Genomic DNA, 14,845 nt, shown 5'->3' on the forward strand with positions numbered 1-14,845 from the left:
ACTCTCAATTAGCACAAGACATTTATGGACCAAGGCAAATACAGAAAAATCGAAGAGCATTTCCTTCTCAAAGTCTTCATGTATAGTTAGTATGTGGGGGAGAAGGGTGGGAGATAGGCAAAGTTAATTTTGCCTTTGCTTTTCCACATATGACTTCCAGCTATATTATATATATACATTATATATTATATATTATATTATATATATTATATATTATATATATACATTTTAGTTTCTGCCCCTTTTCACAGTTGTAGCAAACAATAAGACTGGAGGTTTGCATAATCCAACATGCTGCATGCTGATGTGCAGGCAAAATTGAAGAGGTTAAGACTGATGCCAGCTTTTGTATCTGTTGACCTGTTTTATTTAAAATTCATAATATTACTAGAGGAGTCAAAATGAGGCTTCTACTCTATTGGTATGAACCTTCAGAAATACTAGCAAGGAGAGAAAAACAGCCTTATATCTTGATTCAATTATCGTTCCTATAAAACTGTGCAAGTGCTGTTACACCTCTTAGAAATGTACCTACCAAACCATCATATTCCACATATTCTGCCCCTTTTAGATTAGCGCCTTAGTGCACGTGAGTATATTTTTTATTTTTTTTATTTTTATTTTTTCAGTTGGAGCATCGTCAGCACTGTGGAGCCATATAATATTGTGACAAAACCTGCTTATTCACTCACACGCGTATTTCCATTGTAAATCAAACATGCAAGTAAAGCAAGCAGAGTTTGACCATAAATTGGAGAGCTTCATAAGCGGAAGCTATCTATTACAGTCACAGAAATCTGACCTCCAGATCTGTGGAGCTGCATATTTATGACTTTACAATGCTTGAATAGATTTTAAAATAAACCAGTCTGTAAATACAAGGAGAAATCTAACTGCAGTGTTATGAAGTTGTGCAATGCAGCACTCCAGATTTGTTTTCTTTGCAGATATATGCAACTCTACAGAACCATGGGCAGTATGTAACTATCTAAATGCCTAATTTATTTCCTTTATTTCCTTTCAAACAAGCTGTACTGCAAAGGAATATCTTAATCTACAGTATCTTTAATTTTAATGTTTTTGGGTTTGATTTTGGTTTTTAAAGGTATAATTTGAATTTTCAGCTAGGATCAAGGGTGTTGGTTCATCTGTTAGAGACATATGAGACATACTCTGGGTTCAAAGACAACCAGATTGACTTTTTTTTTTTTTTTTTTAATAAATATCACATGCTTCCCTGGCCGAATTAGAGAGTCTACAGCTCCATTTGCATTTACACAAAAATAGAATTTTCCTGTCCCATGGGTATGTTGTGAGGGACCTCAAAGACTGAGATGTCTCACAAACTGTTGTAATTGGAAATCATATAAAATGTTCAGCCAGCAGATATCCTAAACATTAAAATGAAGTTGGAACTCAGAAGTACTTTCTAATTTGCCATTATTGTCATCCAGTAAAAGATTAAAATAAGAAAGAATATTGCAAATTTGCTTTTGCTCTCAAGTAATGACTGAGTCCATTTTACTCCATCTTGGGACAAAACTTACAGCTAATGACATGATTTTCATTTCAGATAAGGACCAAAAGAAAATTATTCCAAGTTATGCATTTTCCAGAGATTATACTGTATTGAAAAGATCATAAGAAATAATACCTAAAATTCAGATTATCAGCAAAACCACTTCAGCACAACTCCACTGAAGTAGATAGAACTAGACCAAGTTGTACTTCCTGACAGTCTGTCCTAACGTCCCTAACCACGGTTTCATAGAGTGACTGAAAATGTTAGTCCACCTTCACAAAATACACGTGGTGGTTTCACCCTGCTGGGCAGCTGAACGCCACCACAACCCCTCTCGCACTCCCCCTCCTCAAAAGGAAGAGGGGAAGAAAATACAATGGAGAAGAGGGCTCCTCTCCACGGGCTGCAGCTCCAGCACATGAGCAGGGCCGGAGCAGGGCCTATGCCTGCGGGGGCTCTCCATGGGCCGCAGCCTCCTCCAGGCCACATCCACCTGCTCCACCGGGGGCTCCTCCACGGGCTGCAGCGTGGAGATCTGCTCCGTGTGGGACCCATGGGCTGCAGGGGGACAGCCTGCTCCACCAGGGGCCTCTCCACAGGCCGCAGGGGAACTTGTGCTGTGTGCCCGGAGCACCTCCTGCCCTCCTGCTGCACTGACCTGGGGGGCTGCAGGGCTGCTTCTCTCTACATTTTCTCACTCCTCTCTCCCAGCTGCTGTTGCACAACAGGTTTTCCCTTTCTTAAAACTGCTCTCACAGAGGTGCAACCAGCATTGCTCATAGCTTGGCTCTGGCCAGCAGTGGGTCCTTTTTGGAGCCAGCGGGAGCTGGCTCTGATCTGACACAGGGCAGCTGCTGGGCTCTGCGCACAGAAGCCACCCCTGTAGCTCCCTGCTATCAAACCCTTGTCATGTAAGCCCAGTACAATATATTATTTTATTTCTTAGCTTCTACTTGACTAATCACAGGAGTGTGCCAAAGTAAGAAGGACTGATGTGAAAATGGACCTGAATAGAATCTGTATTGACCTGGAAGCATGACAACTCTTTCTCCCTTGAGAAAATTGAACAACCAAGATAGGAGTGTTTTAAAAATATATGTATATTAACTTTAAAAAAAAATCTGCTAAAAGGAGATAGCTGCGATAAAACTACATAAAAATATACTTACTTGTCCACTGAATTATAGAAGGCAAGATATAGAAGTTGCTTCACATAATTGATGCTTATCCAACAGGCCAGTGCAGACTTTTTCCCCTCAGTAATTTTCTACAGGTTTGCCCAGACGTGAATGCTAAATATCTCAAGTTACAAGTCCCACTCTTGCCCCAGAATATGATGCCGCAGTCCAAAGACTATCATAATTTTGGGTGCATTTGTTAATGTTTTCCTTTTGTTTTCCTACCTCATTTTCCCTAAGTGCATTCTTCTCTATTAAAAAAAAAAAAAAATCCATTCTCTTCTCATTGTCACAGTATCTGCATTTCCAGTATCTGCAGACATTAGCAGTGTTCACCCTTCAGTATTTTTTCCTGAATGTATTTAATGTTAATTTTCTCTTCCATTTCAGTCTTTCCATTCCTTTACTCAATTTTTGCCACACTTCACTGCATTCTGTCCCAATTTTCCTGCATTTCTATTGTAGCCTTTATGCTTTCCCTCTAACACTGTGCCACCTCTATGCTCACTGCAATATAGCAATCATGTCCCAACAGCATTACAGCGAGATCATGTCAGATCAGAGTCATGCAGTAGTCATATCAGATATACCACACTGTTCTTATACGATTATCTGTGATGTGCTGTAGCCGAGGCACAGGGCTATATTAAGAAAAATGCCTAAGGACTTTCAGAGGAAATATAGGAAGCCAAAGAAAAGAGCCTCTTTCACTTCTACAAGGTAGAGGAAAAAAGAAACTTCGTTAGTGATATTGCAAGCCACTAACAATTGAGTGATTCAGACTTACAAGCAACCAACAATTACCTCTCATACATCAGTCTTCATAAAAGCAGTATTTCAGTCATTTCCTGCTCAGGCTGAAGTCCAGTGGGCATCACAACCCTGATGTAGCCTAGAAATGCTGTAGTCAGGCAGGGTGAGGAAAATGAAGAAGGTGAGAAGCTGTATTTTGAGTAACAAGAGAGCTGGTATGTTGGAACCTAAGAATACTGAGAGCTTTTGGGCTCTCAGCCAAGGATGTTGCTGTATGTTGGGTTACAAGTCCTTCCTCTAGGGTTGCATGGATTTAGCTAAATGGGGAGAAGAAGAAAAGAGAAAAATAGCCCAGGTAGAATCATCCTAGTCTGCTTGGCCAGACTAGGAGCCTGGAGAGCAAGGAGGCTGAACACATTCCAAGCAGATTTCTCTGAAATGGGGAAAAAATATTTTATGGCTTAAGGAAATACACTGTTTTGCCCAGAATCTTGCATTTAACCCAAAATGGAAGAGAAGGGAGAAAAGAGGAGAAAAGATTAAAATCTTATTTAACCATCTCTAAGTTATTTTCAAATGGACTTATAATGTTTAGGTTCAAAAGAGAGACCTCCCAACCAGTCTGTTATAGCCTGACCATGGAAATAAATGTAATTTTCCTGGAGCAGTTCACTCCAGCGCATCCTTACACAGCTAATTTCTCTGTTTTGCTTGTTTGATATTTTTATGTGAATTATTTTGGAATAAAACAGAGACACTCCAAAATCTGCACAAAAGACTATATAGCAAGAGGGATGCGTAAATCATGTGGACTGAAGAATATGAAGTAACTGGAGAGTAATATCTGTTTCCATAAGTTTCTTATTTGCAATCGTATGAAGAAATCTTTCAAACAGAGAAAATATTGTCTTTTAGATTTTGCTTCAGAGCTTGTCATTACAGAGGAGTTTCTCTAATATCAAGTAAAAACAAGCCAAAAGATGGCTTACTTCATGGGATCCATTCAAGAATTTTGCTTAACAAAATGACAGTAGGCTGCCATTCTCTTACAGGAAAATGTTACCTAAGCCAAGGAAAAACAGTGTTGGTAGACATAGTAGATAATAAACCCTCTATTGTTCTGATACCCATGAAGCATCCTATAGAAATTAAGTGCATTTGTATAAAGTCATCTCAATTTCTTTCTTTTTTCCACTCTACTGCACTAGTGCTAACTGGCACGTTAAGGCAGGAGTTGATTATGTGGCTTATGAGGTGAATTGGTTTGTATCCAGACATAAAATGAGTTGTCTTGAAGAATGATATAGGGGGATTTAACTTTGCTGAGTCAAATTTCAGTAAAATAAATAGACCCAGAGGGTCAAGTGTATTAAAGCAACTGTGGCACTGTACAAAACTGTATTGCTAAACATGTTTTGGGATAGCGTTCGGGGTTTAGAATGCATAAATCTTAGTTTGCTTACTCCTGTGGCAACATGAACTACAGCAAATTATAAACCCTTTAACAAAGATAGAAAAAAAGGAAAAAAAAAAAAAAGCTGAAGAATAAAAATATTTGGAATGCAAAAACGTCTGGGTTTCATTTAAAAAAAAATAAATCTTGTCCTCATTAGCTATTGAGAATCTGTATGTAGAAAATATGATTGTTTAACAGGCTTAAAGAGACACTAAGAAAATGTATTATTGTTGCTATTTTGGAAAAGAGAGTTATTAAGTTCACTGAGATGGGCTGGAACTTCTACTGGAGCTGTTGTCAAAGTCCAGTCCTTCCCTTGACAGAGAGACCTACAAACAAGAAGGCACAAGAGCTGAACGGGAAGGGAACTTAGCTTCCTGTTCTGGTGTTGGCTCTGAATAGCAAGTTCAGGTTGCTAGAAAACCTCAAGCACAGCATGCTGTGCTGTCTGTTGGTCACATGGAAGCACGGAAATTGTAGTTGTGCCCAGCTGTCTCTAACATTTTTTTGGAGGCTATCTATTAAGAGAGTCACAGCAGTTCTCCAAATGTCACAGTTTTAACATCTCAGAAAGACTGTTCTTAAGCAGACAACAAAAGGAAACATCTGTGAAAAAGGAGGGAGCAAGGGATGGAAGGAAAAGCTGAAATAAGGGGACTGTGACAGCTAGATCCTAGTCTCATTCCAGGCGTTGTTCAAGATTTAGCCAACACAGGTGGAGGTATGAGGCCGCCTGGATTCCTCCTACTAGCCAAAGTCAGGTCTGTCCAACTTTAATGTCGATAACAAATACCCAGTGTGAAGGAGCCGTGGTGGACTGACTGCAGAGGTTGGGGAAATGTTATGTTAGAAGCTGAGCTGTACACCAGTCACCTTGAACTACACCAAATATAGACCTTGGCACAGCAGAATCTCATTTTTCTTGTTTGCAAGTACATTTCTTATCTTCTCTATCGAACAGAAATCTGTACAGTGGTCATTAAAGATATTGGAATTCTTTTTTTTTTTTCTTGTAAGAGTAAATGTATCAACCATGTTGTCCTATCTGAACAATATGAAATTGTATAATTCAGGACTTGGTATTTGACACTCATTCTCATGGGAATTAGTGCAAAAACAATTTTGACAAGTCTGACGTCTGACAGGCTGTAGGGGAAAATATGCTACGCTTAAAAATTCTGATGACTACTTTGAGAAAGCCTAGATCTCTCAACTTTGGTGCTAGGACTTAAAAACTGACAAATGATATCATCTGTGTCAGGAAAGTGCAGTTTTTATCCTTATGAAGTAAGTGTATGGAAGGTCATGGTGCATATTTAATATAGATGGTTTTAACAACTGAGTTTCATAAAATCCCATTTGCTATGGATAACTATCTGCTACCATGGGCTGTAAGATTTCTAGGCACTCAGACACCAAGCTTGGGGGCTGCTCTTCCTTGGGTGTCAGCAGCCCCACTGGTGGAATCAAGGGTGTGGAGGAGAGAGTTGTTCAAATGCACCACGAAGAAAATCTCAGATATACTGGATCCCAGAGCTGTGCAGGAGGAACAGGGCTTGGAGAAGGGATCTGGGGAGTTAGAATGGCCCAGCCAGCAGACTGGGAGCAAGGGATTTCATACGGGGAGACCTACTGTGACTGGCAATGTGAGGAGACTGGGTCTGGGATGAAGTGGGGAAGGCAAAGGACAAGGATGGTGAGAGGCTGAGGGAGACACAGCAGATTAGCTTGCAACTGGAGTATTCATCTACCTGATTACTTGTCACCCCAGCCAAGAAGCAAATCCTCAGTTCATGTTTCTCACCAGTGCTCATCAGCAATCCTCTTCTGGGAGTGCTTTACTCAGAGGATGACAGCCCGTGACTGGTAGTGGCACTCCATTAGCTCAAGTAGCAGAAATCTGTGCTAATTCTGCAGTTCTCATTCTGCTGAGGAAAATGAGGGATCATGATGGAATTTGTCTATTTCCAGCTCATTTTCATTTTTCTATCTTTTTTCTGTTTAAGAAAATAAACAATTTGTTAAAGAACATTACCAAGATTGCTAAGTCAAGCAATCGAAATAAGGAAATAGCAGAATCAAATAAATTATGTTTATTCTGTTTAATTAATTTTTCCTAATATGATATTAGGAGCTTATCCCCCCTTCTTATCCCTGTGTGGCCTGATAAATAATTAGCCCAAACTCATTTACAGCAGCAAATATGCTAATACTACATAAATATTTCTTCCAGCATGTCTTTTTTCATACGTCTTCACTACACAGAGCAGCTTTCATGCTCTCCCTGAGTTTGCACAGGGAAAAGACAAGAGCACAGCCATGCAATCCTCCTGATTTATCTGTTTTGCGCAGTGTGGCTGCTGCCCTCGCACTGAATCTCAGTTGTTTCTAGGCTTTGTGCTCTGCTCACAGGCTGTCTTTCCCTGCCTGTGCGGTATCTAGAACATTTCGAAAGTGACTTATGGACCAATAAGGCCGAGGTAATTTCCCCAAATATCTACAAAATAGAAAGGACCCTTTGCTCACTCCAGGGAGTAGCCTAACACTGCCTGAGAGGAAAATGAAAAACTAATCATATTTTTCAGAGGAAAATAGGGGCCCATATTTGTGTCTTGGCTCACATTCCCTCTCTTCAAAATAAGCCTTAATGTTCCAGCTTACGTGAGCTATGGCTGAACCTGCCAGATTAGCCCAGAGAGACGGGTCTCGTATCAAAAATCATTGTTTTCACAGAGATGAAATTAACCCAACATTAATCCAAGAAAACAACTGGAAGCATGGAAGAGCCTGAGCTGTTCCCAGCGCTTGCAGCTGCTCCACCCAATCGATACCCTGTGCGAGAGCGGGGCTGCAGCAGGAATCCAAAAGAGAAATCATTTATTAGCCGATAATAACAAAGAGCCCAAGCTACCCCATTGTGCCGTGCTGCGAGAGCTGTCAGCACGGGGCCACGTTCCCAGGGCGCGGGGGCTGCCAGGGCCAGGACGCAAGCACGCCGTGTAGTGAATTTTGTGCCCTCTTAGCCCTGCCTGGCCTGTGAGGGAATTAACCCAGCCTCATTTGCTGCACAGAATATTGTAGTGCGGTGTAAGCATGTCTTCCAGTCTGTAATCGAGTGCTCTGATTATATAAGAAAATTGAATGTCATCGCATAGATGCCGCCTCATCACGGCTGTATTCTGGGGCCCATGGCCTTCATCTTTGTGCTTCCACTGCAGAAAAGGCAGGGTACTGTAGCATGATCTCACCTGCGTAACTGTTGTATCATGAGGTGTGATGTCTGCTGTGCATGCTTATTGCTGGTGAGGCAAGGGTGAGCTATGGCTTATACCTCATTGCTGCTGTCAGCCTTGCAAGCAGCAAGCGAGCTAGGCAGTGGCGTTTCAGTGGAGGTTTTGAATCCAGAAAACAAGCCTGTTCTTCAGCGCAACCCCACTCAGAAAAGCGTGTGAACGCGCACTTAACTTACGCTCAGTAGGCGCTTAAAAAGAAGGCACACATTTAAAAGCCTCTCCTGAATAAGGCTCTTTACTTCAACTGCTGTATACATATAAATACATATGGGCTTTGGTGGGCAGGCTCCCAGAATAAAAATATATATATTTAGTTGTTTAACTTGGAGAACAAGAACAACCTCATTTTGGAAATGAGGTTAAACCTCTGTGAAAATAGTGAATAAATTCTCATTATGAATACATGTAAGAAACACTGATGCTCCTTTATGGAGGCAGATATCTAAAATTACTGCAGTCTTTACTCAAAACACAGAAACATGCTGCTGTTCAAGACATAGGAATATATATATAGCACAAGAAGGTGGAAATTTTTCACCAGATACCATTCAGGAATCTAGGCTATGTGTGGGTCGATTTTATGAGAAAAGTAAAAGAAAGCCAAGAACAGACTGCCAAGCTTGGCTTAAAAAAAAAAAAAAAAGGCAGAGAAATAGCGGTTTAGCTAGAAAATGGCTGGGAATTGTAGCAGAGACAAGGTATTCTGCCTTTGGAGACTCTCCGTATTCAGACAAACAGGAGTTTGTGTGCCCTCTTACATGTACAGCATCACCTCAAAAAGCACGCTCAAAAAATCATGTTTAAGCTCAAACTTCACAAGCTGAAGCAGAAACAACTGACACAATCTTGTAGATCACTCAAATAAAAAAGGGCTACTTATTTTATAGATATTAGCGATCTTTCAGACAAACATCATATTGCACACCCAAATATTAACAGTTAAACAGCAGATCTGTCTCTAAAACAGACAATATATAGAAATGTAACATAATTTGACTAAAGATCCCTCATTCAGTCTAGGCAATAAAAACAAACCGTCATTGCTTATGACGCCAGCAAGATCCAGATACCTTTGAAGATACATGAAAGCCAAAAACCCTTTAATCAGGCATCATGTAATCTCTACTGTGGCATGACTTACCTGAGTCCTGCACCTGCCAACTCTTCCTGGCATGTGGACTTTCTCCTCGGTCTATCATGACTGCAGCAATCACACAGCAGTGCCTTGGCAACAGGCCCCGGGCTCCTTGAAGTGTTTGGCAGAGTGCTTTAGCCTGGACATCAGCTGCCCTCTGCATCTCTGGAGTGAGAGCTTTATTTTCCTTCCCTTCAGTAAAGTTTGTGACTATTACCTGCAGTGGCAGCTAATAAAACGAGCTAGCTAATGCAAGTTTTGTTTCACAGAGAAAACAAAGCAATTACAGGGAATATATTTATTTTTCTGGTACCCTCAGCTTATTCTTACTGTCTTCTTTCTTCAGTAAGACTGGAATATACAGTGGAAGCTCACGTCTTCCATTCCTCTCCATCACTTGTTGGTGTTCCTATTGGACATGGTTGAGATTGATCGCTGTCATTCCTGTGAAGTTGGTGTTTTTAGGATCTCTCACAAGTATCCTCTTCACACATTGGTCTCCACTTGATCCTGTTATGGGGGATTCTTGGGGACTGCTGTTCACAGAGTGGACACCAAACACATCCTGTTCTCCCTGCTGACTCTAAAAGATGAGCTGGTGGGCTGTTTGACTCCCTGTGCTAATGACAGAGCCCAATATTCAGACATTCTCATAGGCATTTTTTCTTCCAAGGATACTATTTTTCTAGCATCTACTGATATCTCCACCTTCCAAGGTCTATTTTAGCACTGTAATTACATGCAAATAATAATTTTAAAAGTCTTGGTTTTGTTCTGGGACTCAGTATATTTTATTTCCTGTGTTGAAATGGGGTGAATGGCAGAAGACTTTCCTAGCCTTGCTGTCGGTTTCTTCCTAATTATTCAGGAGTAGGATATGGACAAGGCAGGCAAGCTGTTCTACTTTCCTGGAATTTGTGTTTTCTAGCATGGCTTTGATGCTTAGTAGTAAGCTTTCAGGAATGTTTGCTTTGATAGCTGATTTTGAATCCTGCTTGGCTTACTTTTTTTTTTTTTTTTTTGCTAGGTTATGTTTCTTCACAGCTTTTTTTCAGGTCTGTGGCTCAGTAACACAATGTTACTAGCACAGTTTATGCTTCCAAGATATGTGTAATCCACCCATGGTATGCTACTGCTTCTGCTGCCTACACATTAGCTATGTACGATAATGCAAAACAGCAACAGAAAACAAGTACAGCCTTGTTTTATGCCAGTGCTCAAGCTGAAACAGTCTACTACCTAGCTGCGCTCCCAGATGCAACCATCCATCCGTCTCTGTAAGGCTGTGGGGATGGAGGATGAGCTGAGTGCTGCAGTTCCACAAGACGTTCCCAAGGCTGCTGTAAAGTAACCTTAGAAAATCAATGAGACTGGAGATGAGCAAAGCCTCTCATTGCAGGTATTCTTTCAGGGTGCTCTTTTGCGTGAATATCCATTTTTCTGGGCATGAGCCCAGGGACTGTTCTCCAATTTTGCATCCATTATCTGTGTCATCTTGCACAACATTCCACATTGACCTGTCCTGTAGCATAGGGAAGAGAGATGGTTTCCCAGTCTCTCTTTTTTTTTTATTTAATATCCTAACAACTTCATGTTCTCCCTCATCAAAAGTTTTCTTCTCCCGAGATTTTATTCAACAACTTTTTAAAAATTTTACTCCTGCAGTGACGTCATGGCCTTTTAGCATTTCTGCTAAAATCATCTGTCATTGCATTGTTGCTGCTACCTACTGGACTATGACTTACTTTTCTGATACTACTACTGAGCCAATAGCAATCTCCTGTTGTCTGAAGTCACATTTCAGCAGAATCTAGTGTCAAGGAAGGGCTGAGCTCTGTCGAAGACTTCTTTAAAATGTTTTACCCATATATCACGTCCCTATCTTTGCTTCTGATCAGCCCATTTCCTGTTTAAACTAGCCACACAGGATTTTTGTAACTTGGTAAACAAGATCTGTGGTTTCCTACCATGGCACGAGATTCAGTTTCAAGTGCTATGTCTCTAATATATCTCTGTTCATCTTTATTTGAACGTTATTTTTCACAGATCATTATGCTTCCAGGTTCCATTTTGGGCAGTTCCATACTTTTCATCAGTCTTAGCATTAATGAATTTTCATTTCTGAGTTTTTCTTTTTTTGATGGTACACACCTGTTTGGGCTTACCCAATTTGTTGTTCTGCTTGAATTGACACCGCTGCAGATATATCACGTTGTTTCATGAGGCAGCAAGGCAAATTTAATGGTTCACTCCCATTGAAAGGGCACTGCCCAACCTTAACTCCTTCCAGTCTTAGCTACATGTTCTCACTTCCTCCTTGTTCTTTGATGCTCTTCTGTCTTGTAATGAAATCATTCAGCTAACTAAATCAGCACAAAGCCAACCAGTTTAAAGAAACTAAACAGCTTCCGTCGGGCTAGTGAACTGAAACGGCTCACAGGGCAACTGGATGAGGGTCTGCCTTCCTAGGTCAAGAGAGAAGCTAGCACCGCAGGGACAGGGCTGGGCGAGAGGCTGGATCATCTTACATTGATGGCAGCATCTAGCTCTTACAGAGACTCAGTCATCCTGGCAAATGTCCTCATGAACGTTACACCTTCTTAACACCACTTCTCCACCTCCCCTGCCATCAGTTCCAAGAGCAATGTAAATCACAGAATCACCAGATCATCCAGTCTAGAAGGGGCTTCGGGAGGTCTCCAGCCCAACAACCCCCACACAAAGTAGGGTCAACGCTAAGCATAGACCAAGCCGCTCAGGGCTTTACCCAGTCAGGTCTTGAAAACGATCAAGGATGGAGACTGCCAAACCTCGCTGGGCAACCTGTGCCAGTGATGAATTATCCTTATGGTGATTTTTTTTTTTCGTTATAAATCTGAATGGCCAAAGTCAGAACATCACACAACACCAAAACACTAAAACCAAACAACACTGTTTAGTTTTCAGTTTCACATCACTTATTTTTAAGTTGTTTTCCTTTTGAAGCCCATCTTTCCCAAACTATCCTGCTTGGCATTTCAAAGACCATCACTAATACTACCAGTAATGTAGCACACCTGACTTCAGCTGGTGTTCATGTCAGAATCTATTTCTCCAAGTCCTTTTTGCCATTTGATAAGACCTGCATGTTTCTAACAAGATGCTTAGAAACATTTCAGACAACAAGCAAAGACCAGTTTCTTTCCCACTATTTTGGTGGATCTTACCCACACCAACTAATTTAACATGAGGCCTAGATCAGCCCTATGACCCCAGATCTGCATTACTAACAAAATGGCTGCTAAGCTTTGAGTGAAAATACATAAATTTAAGCAAAGCAATATATATATATAAATTAAAAAAAAAAAAAAAAAACAGAAATGAAGACGAAAGTGAAATTGTTCAGTTGGTATTAGTCACCCCAGGACTGAAGAAAAAAAAAAAAAAAAAAAAAAAGCTATAAAACCCCGACGGAAAAAAAATTAAAATAGAAGATAACTCAGCAAAACCGAGGATCTGAGGATCAGCCTATTGCACGGAGCAGTGGAGAATGACACTTCCCCATGTGATTACCATCTGCCTGACCAGCAGAAACTCAGTGGGTACCTGCATCAGAGATGGTAAGTACATTAGCGCTTAAGCTAATAGCATATTAGTACCAGGCAGTTACTGCATGTATAATCTAACAAATAGCATAATTAATGCATGCTCACAAATTGGGTTTGTGAACATGCTTTCAAGACTCCATGCACAGGAAAAGACACCCAAATAAAAGTGACTAAAAATGCTGAGTTTTATACTATACCACCGCCCCATCTGTTTCTGGGTTGTTACATACTTACATTTGGTATTAAAGTGATCTGTGAAAAGAAATAGGCTGAGATTTAGTATTTAATTCCTGCTTTGAGGGCCATTGTGGATAGGCATGCTTGTACTCATCTCTGCATTTCTCTGTTTTAGCACAGCACTGTGCAATATCCATTTTGGCATGTGGTGTGCAATGCATTGCTCAGATCACCTGTTTTGCTGGCATGCTTCCTCCTTTTCCATCCTAATTGGCAGATGACGGTTTACCTTCCCAGGGTGACTCAGCCTGCAGGCTGGCTGGCTCACACAGCATTCCTCCATCATCTGCACACAGAGGTATGTGAAGGCAGGATATGGGTGGAGAAGGAAGCGCAGCTCAATTATGGAATCAAGAATGCAAGAGGGAATGCGTGAAATTAATATTGGTAGAGGCAAATACTGGCTTTCTTCCTAAAATCTTAAACTCTACCTACCTCTTAGGATGGCTTCCAGCAGAGACAAAGAAATTGGGCTCACGTTGCAGTCTAGGGAAACGGTCTTCACAGAAACGTAACAGATCCAGGCAGATCAGTGTGCCATCCACATAAGCTAGCAACCAAAGCTGAGAAGAAAAAAAGAACTAGAAACAATGGTAAGGGAAAGCTCATTTTTGAAGTTGAAATGAACTATCACTTTATTTCAGACAAACAAGATTAAAAAATGTAAACAGCAGTAGGAATGTCAAGGTTTGGGATAAGAAGAAGGAACAAGCAGAAGTGGCACTTTGGCTTTTGAAGCCGCATGCTTTCCTGTAGCGAGGTCAGCTGTAACCTAAAGACTCATCAAGGAGATAGTTGTCCTGAGTGTGGGGAAGGAAGGAAGGGTGAGTCTGCTGGCCTGTGCATTTTTGCTGTGGGAGCAGCTGCTAATGGGAGCAGCAGCCCTCAATGAAGGGCTAGTGACTGGTGATATGCTCAGTAACAGGACCCCAGCAGCTTGCCAGCACTTAGTGATTCAACCCAACAACAGCTCTGAAAACTGAAAAATTTCCTGTTCTGTTGGTGGATCTATACAGATGTATGGTCTCACTAAGCTCAATGCAGTCAACAATCTTTTTTTTTTTTTTTGGCACACACACAGTTGTTTATCAAGACAAACACACAACACTACTATCAACTCACATCAGCAGATTTAATTTTAATGTACACTAAAGTTTCCTGGAAGCCAAAGGAAATTAAATTCCAACTGAAAATTAGGCGTATGCCTAAATGTCTTTCCTGAATCGCACCCTGTATACATGACCAGATACCTTGTGTTGTATGTTTTCTTGTTTACAAGTGTTAAAAAATTCCTTCAGATCTGAAACTACCCATACTCTCTCATAACACAAAAGGGAACTTTTTGTTCTCGAAGGCTGAAAAAAAATCTTCAAAACAAAACGCAAGAGTTATGAAGAGGTGACTACATAGAGCTGTTTTGAATTCACATATAGCTTTTCAGAATTCAAAAAAGATGAATTTTCTATGCTCATCATTAACCTTAATTAACCTAATTAATTCCCATCATTAATCATTGATGCAAATGAGCAGCTGCCTAGAGGAAGGTGAGACCCAAATCACTGTCAAAGCTGAGGGAATGGCTGGTGCAGATCACCTTCTTCTCCAGCCTTAGAGCTGCGTGTACACCATATAGCTAATTCTATCCCACTGGATGGGTATCCCACGGGCAGCTCAAACAACCTGC

The 14,845-nt window shown here is 40.9% G+C and overlaps 1 long non-coding RNA gene across 1 annotated transcript in view; it reads right to left on the reverse strand.

Moving 5' to 3' along the window:
- Positions 1 to 12,957: 12,957 nt before the first annotated feature.
- LOC310892700 overlaps positions 12,958 to 14,845 on the reverse strand; it is a 45,826-nt gene continuing 43,938 nt past the window's right edge. Inside the window, exon 5 of the long non-coding RNA XR_014578313.1 lies at positions 12,958 to 13,724. This is a non-coding gene — a long non-coding RNA (uncharacterized lncRNA). The remainder of the gene's footprint in view (positions 13,725 to 14,845) is intronic.

Source organism: Anser anser, assembly GCF_964211835.1.
Source record: "Anser anser genome assembly, chromosome: 1".
NCBI lineage: Eukaryota > Metazoa > Chordata > Aves > Anseriformes > Anatidae > Anser > Anser anser.